The sequence below is a fragment of the Rousettus aegyptiacus genome, unplaced genomic scaffold, assembly GCF_014176215.1.
Source record: "Rousettus aegyptiacus isolate mRouAeg1 unplaced genomic scaffold, mRouAeg1.p scaffold_m13_p_5, whole genome shotgun sequence".
NCBI classification, from domain to species: domain Eukaryota; kingdom Metazoa; phylum Chordata; class Mammalia; order Chiroptera; family Pteropodidae; genus Rousettus; species Rousettus aegyptiacus.
The window spans coordinates 107,708,315-107,716,733 of NW_023416308.1; positions in this window are offsets into that span (position 1 = coordinate 107,708,315).

The following is an 8,419-nucleotide window of genomic DNA, read 5'->3' on the forward strand; positions in this document are numbered from 1 at the left end:
CCCTTTCAGACCCCAAGTTCCCTTAGGTCCACTCTCAGTATCACATCGATGGTTCACGTCATCCTCAGGGCAGCTCCAGAGGAGGAAGAAAGGCAGGACAGAGGATGAGACCTCTGTTTTACAGGGAAGCACACCAAGGCTCTGTCCAAGAGAGCAGACCGCTCCCCAGCACGCCGGTGGTCGCTCGGTGCATCCCAACCCAGGACGCATCCCCACCCAGGCAGCCTTCCCAGGTCCTCTCACCCTTATCCATCCCCATGCTCAAATCCATACCGGAAATGTTATCTCCCAAACGCTGCTGTTACAATTATTTATTCAGCAAGCATCACTGAGTGCCTAACCTCTGGGAGGCCCGTGATGGGCCTAAGCATCTCCCCAGAGCCTGAGAAGCAGGTGGAGGGACACCCAGAGTTATTGCAACCAGCCCATCTGGTTTCCTAGGCATTCCAGAAAAATCTCCCCTGGAGGTGAGTTATCTCTGTCCCTCTCTGAAGTGGTTCAACCATTATTGCTCAACTATTTCCAAGCAGGCCCAGAATACATCTGTCCTAGAAGGGTCGCTTCACATTAATAACTAGCTCCTCGCCCTCTAAAAGACATCATTTTAAAGGGCAAACTCTTCCGATTGCAGCCTGCAGGGCACTGGGCCAGGCTGTGGAAACAGCAAAGAGACACATTCCAGGGTACCGAGGGCCCATGGCTCCCCGCCCCACTCCCCAGGCCAGAGCCAGTAAGAGAGCAGGGGGCTACTGGCTGTGTTGAGAGAGTGAAGAGAGGGATGGAGAGCCCCAGGCCTGGGGTCCAGCTCCTGGGGCAGAGGGAGAATATTAGGGTCCTGATACCCTAAGGAAGGATATTGAAATAGGGCTCCTGGTGGGGGGGTGGGGGGAGTGGGGGATAAGGGGATCAGGTTACAGACACCTGCTTCAACCTACTGAGCAGGTGAGGACCTGAATCGAGAGCCTGACTTCAGAGAGAATGCTGTCCCGCACCTTTTTCACTGCCCAACTCCAGGAAAGCAGACCCCCCCTCCCCCCCCCCCCACACACACACTTCCAATAATGCAGGGATGCGTGGGAGTCGGAAGGGTTTCGGTTAGGCTGCAAGAACAGCCTTCTGACTGTGACCTAAAACGAGACGCCAAGGGCCTGCTGAAGAAGCGACTTTTACCCAAGACCTTCAGCCCGGTCCCGAGCCTCCTCATCAGGCATGGTTTTTCTAAGTCAGTCCCAGCCGGCAGTAGAGGGAGGCTTTAGGGAGCCATTCCCATTGGGGAGGAGGCTCTCCCAACGAGAAAGCAGTGAAACAGCTGGCCCTTCTCACAGACTCTTTTGGGCTTTGGGCCTCCATTTTAGATCAGGACTGTAAAAGAACATACTTCCTTGGGTTGTTGAGAAGAGTAAGGGACATAAATGTATTAAACCATTTAACATAGTTAACAAGTACATGGTAGACGTGCAATAAATACCAGCTATTATTATTACTGTGGCTTTAAGACTGCCCGAAAAGGGTCCCTCTGCCACGTCCTCCCCTAGTCTCCCCTAATTAGTGACTCCCTAACCAATAATGAATGTATCTGTTCACGCTTGTGAAAAAAACAAAAACCAAAAAATCTGGGCCTCTGGTATAGGATTTCACTTCATGCCATGCTTGGAGATGGGCAAAGACTTTGGAGCCAGAAGTAGAAACTAAAGTAAAAAGTGGGGGCGGGGCCCTGGGTCCCCTGAGACAGCTGCAGGCAGCAGATAAGGGCCAGAGTCAGCCACAGCAGGAGCAGAGCAAGCGGAGCAGGGCTCAGACAGGTGTGTGTCAGAGAGACGGAGCGACATCGGGAGACCAACCAAAGCAGGAAGGGATGGTAGGGCCCGCCCACAGCGCCACGAGTGGAGGCCCTTGTTTCAAATCTGTCTTGCAGCTAGGAAAAAGGAAAATAAATGAACCTCGACCAGTGGAGAAAATGCTGAGATCCTACAGAGAGAATCCGTCAGCACCTTCTACATGGGACCAGAGAACCAGGGAGCCTGGTAACAGGTCCAAGTCCAACCTGGAAGGACCTTTTCCAATTTTCTGGCCCCTCCACTCCCAGTCCTTTTCTGGAGGAGGCAGGGGGGTGAACCCTCAACGCACACTCCTGATGAGCAGGACATGGCCGCCTCCTGTCTGGTTTGTCCCTGTTCCCAAGCTCTGGGACAGCACATTGATCTCAGGAGCTATTGACCCAGAAGGCCATACCCAGACAAAGTCCCATTTAACATGCTATGATGCCAGGGATCTGCATAAACCATAGGCAATCCTCGCTCATCCTCCACCTGGCTTTTTAAAATACTGCCTTGAGTGCTCTGGCTTTGAGCACCTGTTCTGATCCTGGGTTAATGGCCCACGAGGTGCCCCTCAGTAGGTGCAGTGCTACGCGGGCCCTCTGCTCTTCCACCCCACCTCCTGCCCCAAGCCACATTGCCTCCTCCCCACTGATAAAGGGAAGAACTACACAAATAGACCAAATTTTAAATCAGGGCCTACAATGTGCTATTGTCAGACCACAGGGAACCTACAGAACAAAGAAAGTTTCCTGTTAGGATTACTAACAAACTATTTACCCATATAGATAAATAGCGGGAAAAGAAAACAGGAAAACAGAGTCTTAAAGTCAACAGTCTTTAAGTCGTACTCTACACAAAATTCCCCTACGGGAATCTATCGAGCAAAGAATGAGATTGCTAGCATGCCTTTCGAACTGCATACCCATACCATTAAAAGAAAACAGGTAAATAAAGTCTTTAAACTGTAATTCATAGAAACTAAAAATGACATATAAACTGAATTCCTCCAACACTCAGGGACCTGTCTCATTCTCTGTCTCTGAGAGGAGACCACGCTCTGTCTATGGGGCGTTATTCCTTCTGTAATAAACTTTCCTTTTGTCTCTAATTCTGGCGTGCGCTTGAATTCTCTCTCGTGCACAATCAAGGATCCTTCCTCTCTCGGCGCAGGACTTGAATGCCCACTTGGGGGGATTCACCCCAGCTTGCATCATCACCACAGGCACCATATTCTGGCCTGATGCCTTCCCACTTTACAGAGGAGGCAGCTCAGGCCCGCCCTCCTTACCTCGCCCTCATCTGTCTGAGGAGCAGCTACTCAGCTTTGATACATTCTCCCCAGTCCCCTTCCCTGCCAAGCCTTTTCCTCCCAACTCCCTCCTGAGAAAGTGAAATTCATGGTGCTTTTCATGCCTCTGTCACTAGACTGAGAGTGCCTTGAAGTCAGGGTCCTAGCCTACTCACTTCTGTAACCCCATGACCTAGCTCAGGTCCAGGTTCATAATAGGCAGCCACCAACCAGTCGCAGAAGTGACCACAAAATGTGAGGTGGACATGCCCTGGTGAGTGAGTCTTCCAACTGAGCCCAAAGCAGGGCACTGGGAACACCAGCTCTGTCTGCAGAGCTCATCCTTCGCTTATCCTTCGGTACACAGAGAATCTCATCCTGAGACTTGCATGTGGAGAGACCTCCCATCCCCAGGACAGAACCTGGCACACAGGACAGCAATGCGCCTGTCCAATTATTCACCACGCCAACCACTGAACCTTTCATTTCAGGGAGACAGAAAAGACAAAGACCCACATGTCAATGTCTGTGTCACCCCTGTTAAACCCACACGAGCTGCAGTCTCCAAACAGCACTCACTCACCCACACTGCCGCCACCCCCGTCAGGACTGGCCCTGTTGTCCTGGCCTCTGACCTGCCTACAAAGGGAGGCTAGCCGCCCTGCGCTGACTTCAGGCCGCACCCTTCACCCAGAAACAGAATCCTGAGGGAGGTCGCAGAGAGGGAGGAAGAAGAGGATTCCTACAAGACGGTCCCGAGGGCAAGACGTGGAGAAGAGACTGGAGTAAAAGCCCAAGTGAAAACCCAGCTGCACCCCACAGGTTCTCAGCCTGCTTCCCAGGGAAGAGCCTCCGCTGTGGCTCCAGGACCCTGTGTCCGGGCTGGAAGCGAACGCTGGTTTTTGTGGATGGATCATTCAGTTACTCCACACATAGGTAGTGCTTGGTAAGGTGTCGAAATCCCACCCCCAGGGATGTGTTTGTGCAAGGGAACAGGCGCCGTGCTGGAGGTAACCATACCACCGCACTTCGGGAGGCCGGAAGCCGGGGCTCGAATCTTACTATGTTTTCAGGCAAAGAATACGCAGAAGCTTGAGACTGACTCAGGTCAGAGACTTGTGTGGTTTTGACCAGGGTTTTCCAGTCCCTGACATCAAGTGGAAGATTTTGTAAGAGCAGTAGAAAGAAGTTTGCTTTTACCAAATAACTGTGACTAAGCACCATCATTTCATTTGCATGGAAACTCTGTAAGGTGGGCGCCTCCATTCTCAGCAAGGGGGGTGAGGATTGACAAGCTGCCTTTATTAAAGTTTATAAAGTAGTTTTTAAAAATCTAGCACTACATTTTACCCTCACTACATCCCTATGAGGAAGGCACTAGTCTCCCTTATTTTCAGAATTAAGAAGCTGAAGCTTATTAATAAACAAGAGGCAAAAGGTGGCTTCTCCTAGGCCAAACTGTCTGGCTTCAGTTCTGGGACCCCTTGCTGCCCTCTCGCCTGCCGCGATGAGTGGCTGGCTGCACTGAGGTTGTGGAAGCATCAGGCAGGAAGGAAACAGTGAGCCAACTGTCATATGTCACCAGGCAAAAGTGGACTCCTGTCCTTGCACCCTAAAAGCCTACTGCAGGCCCCCAAGGAAGGTCCAGGGAGACATCACCCTAAAGAAGCCTTGTGCTGGGGTGACCTTAAGTGTAGCTGCGTCAATAAGGACTACAGCAGAGGGCTACTTGGCCTTTATGCCAGAGAGATAGAAGGCCCATTCCACGTTCCTCTCCAGATAGCTCGCGTCACCCATACTAGAATCCTTCTAAGGGACAAAGTAAGCACCGCCCCCTATCATTCAACAGATGCCTGGGGAGGCCCTGCTCCAGGTCAGACACTGCAGATGTGACCACTGAACTAAGCATCGAACGGGACATGGTGGATAGGCCATTGCAGGTGAACGGGACAGACAGTATAATCAAAGGCAAGGAGGTGACAGGAAAGCCTGGCTTCTCACAGCACCTCAGCCTAGGGTCTAGGTAAAAGGGGAAGGAAAAAAATCCAAGCTATGGTTGAAGTAATGAAGACGAAGAGAGGAGGAGACGTGTCTAACAGCTATAGAGAGGACAATGATGGAGAATGCTCAGCAGAAAAGGCTGTAGCAGGGAGGCCACGGTTGGGGGGGTGGGGGTTGGCGGGGAATAGTGCGTGAGACCAGGGACCCCCGACAGACAGTTGGGGACAGCAAGTTTGGCCCAGGCCTCCCCTCCACTGTGCTCAGGGATGGCTTGGTCTCATCTCCACCTACCTCCTGTTCCACTTAAGTCAACAGAGCTTTTCCAGGTCATTCTGCCCCGGCCCACCTCAAGTCCCTCCTCCTCTCATCACCTCTACTTGAGGAGTCTGGAGAAAACAGCTACAGCCTCTCATCCCCTGAGGGAGGCTGAGGATGAACAAGGGACAAACAGATTGAAGCCTGGTGAGCAAAATGTGGCAGTGGGTCTCATTTAAATCTGAGAGGTGAAAAATCCAGATTAACACAGAAAATAAACTAGATCAGTGTTCCCCATCATGTGTTCCACAGACCAGGTATTACCGGAAAGAAGGGATTCTATGGTCAAATACGTTTCAGAAAAACAGAGCTAAGCAGGTTTTATGGCAGGACTTCCCAGAGCCTTTAATGCACTGATAGGCACGGTGAACGTCCTAGAGGCAGAGATAGAACGCAGAACTCCCCAAACTTGTTGGACCCAGGGACCCTTTTATCTCAGCAGATTTCTCAGGACCAACGTTCTACGGAACATGCTTTGGAAAACACAGAACTAAATCCACGCGTTCCAGTTTCCAAGTTGAGTATTTACTCTAGCGAGGAATTGAGTTGTCAGATGGGTAGAGACTGCCCACCACGAGGCATCCGAGAAGCAGAAGGTCCCTCTCTGCCAGCCTCTCTCAGGGGTCATTTCACTACCCACCTTGCCATCACCCGGGGCTCTTGTGAGGATCAAAGGAAATATGTAAAGCCCCTTTTAAACTACAGCTCTACAAACTTCAGGGCCTAACTAGCAAACCCCTGGGGAGAGGAGACTACTTTAAAATACAATGTAATGTGTATAAAAAACTTTCTTTACAAAACAGTATTTAAAAGAACTTATCTGTTGTGTAAAGCAAGATACATCTATGTAAGATAAAGATAAAACAATGGAAGAAAAGCAAGGATGAGAAAGATCTGTGATGTGTGCAGAGAAGAGTGGCAGGAAAGAAGGCTGGCAGCAGCCAAGGGCGCTGGGTCTGGACGTCTGCCCCTGACCCACCGCGCGGCCCCGGTCAAGGCCCTTCTCTGCCTCTGTACACTGGGGGTGGGAACAGGTGATCTCTGAGCGCCTACCCACCCTAAAGTCAACACCGAAGGTCCCAACACTGCTTTGGGGAGACAATCTTCCCTGGAATACCTGTAAGGTATCAAGGGAAAGGACAAAATTGTGCCCAAGGAGAAATACTCCACAGCCGGCCAGAGAAGCCAAATCTACCCACAGGTTAAAACGTGGCCATGAAACTGGAGTGGAATCCACAAATCAGAAACCAGGTCAATACAGAGAGAGCCAGAGAAGCCCCTCTGCCCATCGAAGAGCCCCTGCCGCATCTATTCAGGCCTCAGCATCTCCCTAAGGATGGAGATCTGACCAAAGGGGAAGGGTGGAGGCCAAGTGTCGGTCGGCTTTGCCGCAGGAGCCCTGGGAGGGAAACAGGTCCTCACAGAGGACAACGTGTCACAAAGCCGGCTCTGATGGATGAGGGAGTCAACGGTGTACTCTTGGAGTCCCGCAGGGTAGAGGAATGTCACAGTCGCGCCTACATGAAAAGCTGCTTTTCCTACTCGTCACAAGATTCATTTTCCACTTGCTGCAAAGTCTACAATTAACTGCTTGGGAGGCTGAGGGACCTTCATAAAGAGCGTTCCACCTTTTTGCATGACAAAGCAGCAGTCTGGACTTGAGCCCTGTGCTGAGATGTGTGTGCATGCGTGCCTATGCACGTGTGTGTGCATGCATGTTTGGTAGAAAGACCGTTTCCCCAGCCCGAGGCTTACATGAGGACGGTGAGCTTGTGGTAATGAGGTCAGGAGACGGTCTGTTATTGTCTGGCACTTGGTAACTATGTCTGGGAACATAGGGGGTTTGCTGACAGTGTCTATTACTCTGAAAGTGTACAGACTCTGTGACAATGCAGTATGTGGTGGGGTCTCCGGGGGTGTAGGGAGGCTCTTGTCTACATGGCAAGAGTGAACAAGAAACTGGGAGGGTCTACTTGTAATCCGGGGGCTATTTTCTGTCTCCGCAGCCCTCAGAGTCCCTGAGAACCACGGAATCAGTGGTGTGTAAGAGCCTTCTGTGACTCAATGAGCCCACGAAAGGGGTGTGTGTGAGTGTGAGCGGGCACGCATTTGAGTGTTGATTGCAGCAGCTTGAGATTCTGGGCCTACGTCTCTACCAGCTCACTGGAGGAGTTTAGACGCATTGCTTCCCCTTACGCTGGAAAAGTGAACCAAACTGCCTGAGCTCCGCAGTCTGACCGATCCCCTGAAGTATGTGTGTTGTGGAGAGGGACACGGTCCAGCGTTACCAGAAAGAGGCCTCGGCCCCCATCCCCGCCGCAGCAGCTTCCCCCAGCAGCAGGGCCCCAGGCCTCCCGGTAGAGGGCAGAGTTCTGTGGGATTTCATCAACTGCCTATGAAATGCTCAGGACGCGCACGGCCCTCATCTGCTCAGCTCCAACAAAGAGGATTGAATTTGGGGACAGAAGGGCTGGGAATGGAGGTTGGAATTTCAGAGCCACAGTCCTGGCCCAAGGCCAGGGGTCAGTTTCTCCAGCACCACAACCAACTCCTAAGAGTGTCCCATGGGCAAGCGGCCCAGCTCTAGCCTAGTTTCCTGGCTACAGGGCATTAACCCAATGCCAGCCTGAAAAGGCGACCTGGCTCACCATGGGCAATAAATGGCCCGCAACCTCCCACACACTGGAATACCTGCCTGCCTAGGGGTCTGCAGGAGGCTCCAAACTATAGCGGAAGGAAAGGCTGAACTAAAAGCACCCTGAGCTCCCCTCCAAGCAGCCCTAGGTTGCAGTCATGATCAAGGGACAGTGTCCTTAAATGGATCCCTTTATTCAACCATCTTTTCCTCTTTTACTTTTTTTTTTTTTGCCAGAAAGAGTTTAATTGAGTCTCCTTAGGGAGATGCAGCTTCATCTAATTCAGCTCTTAATTAACCCAGCACACCCCCAAAGAGGCTGCAGAACTACTCGTAAATTAAATATGAAAAGCATTATTT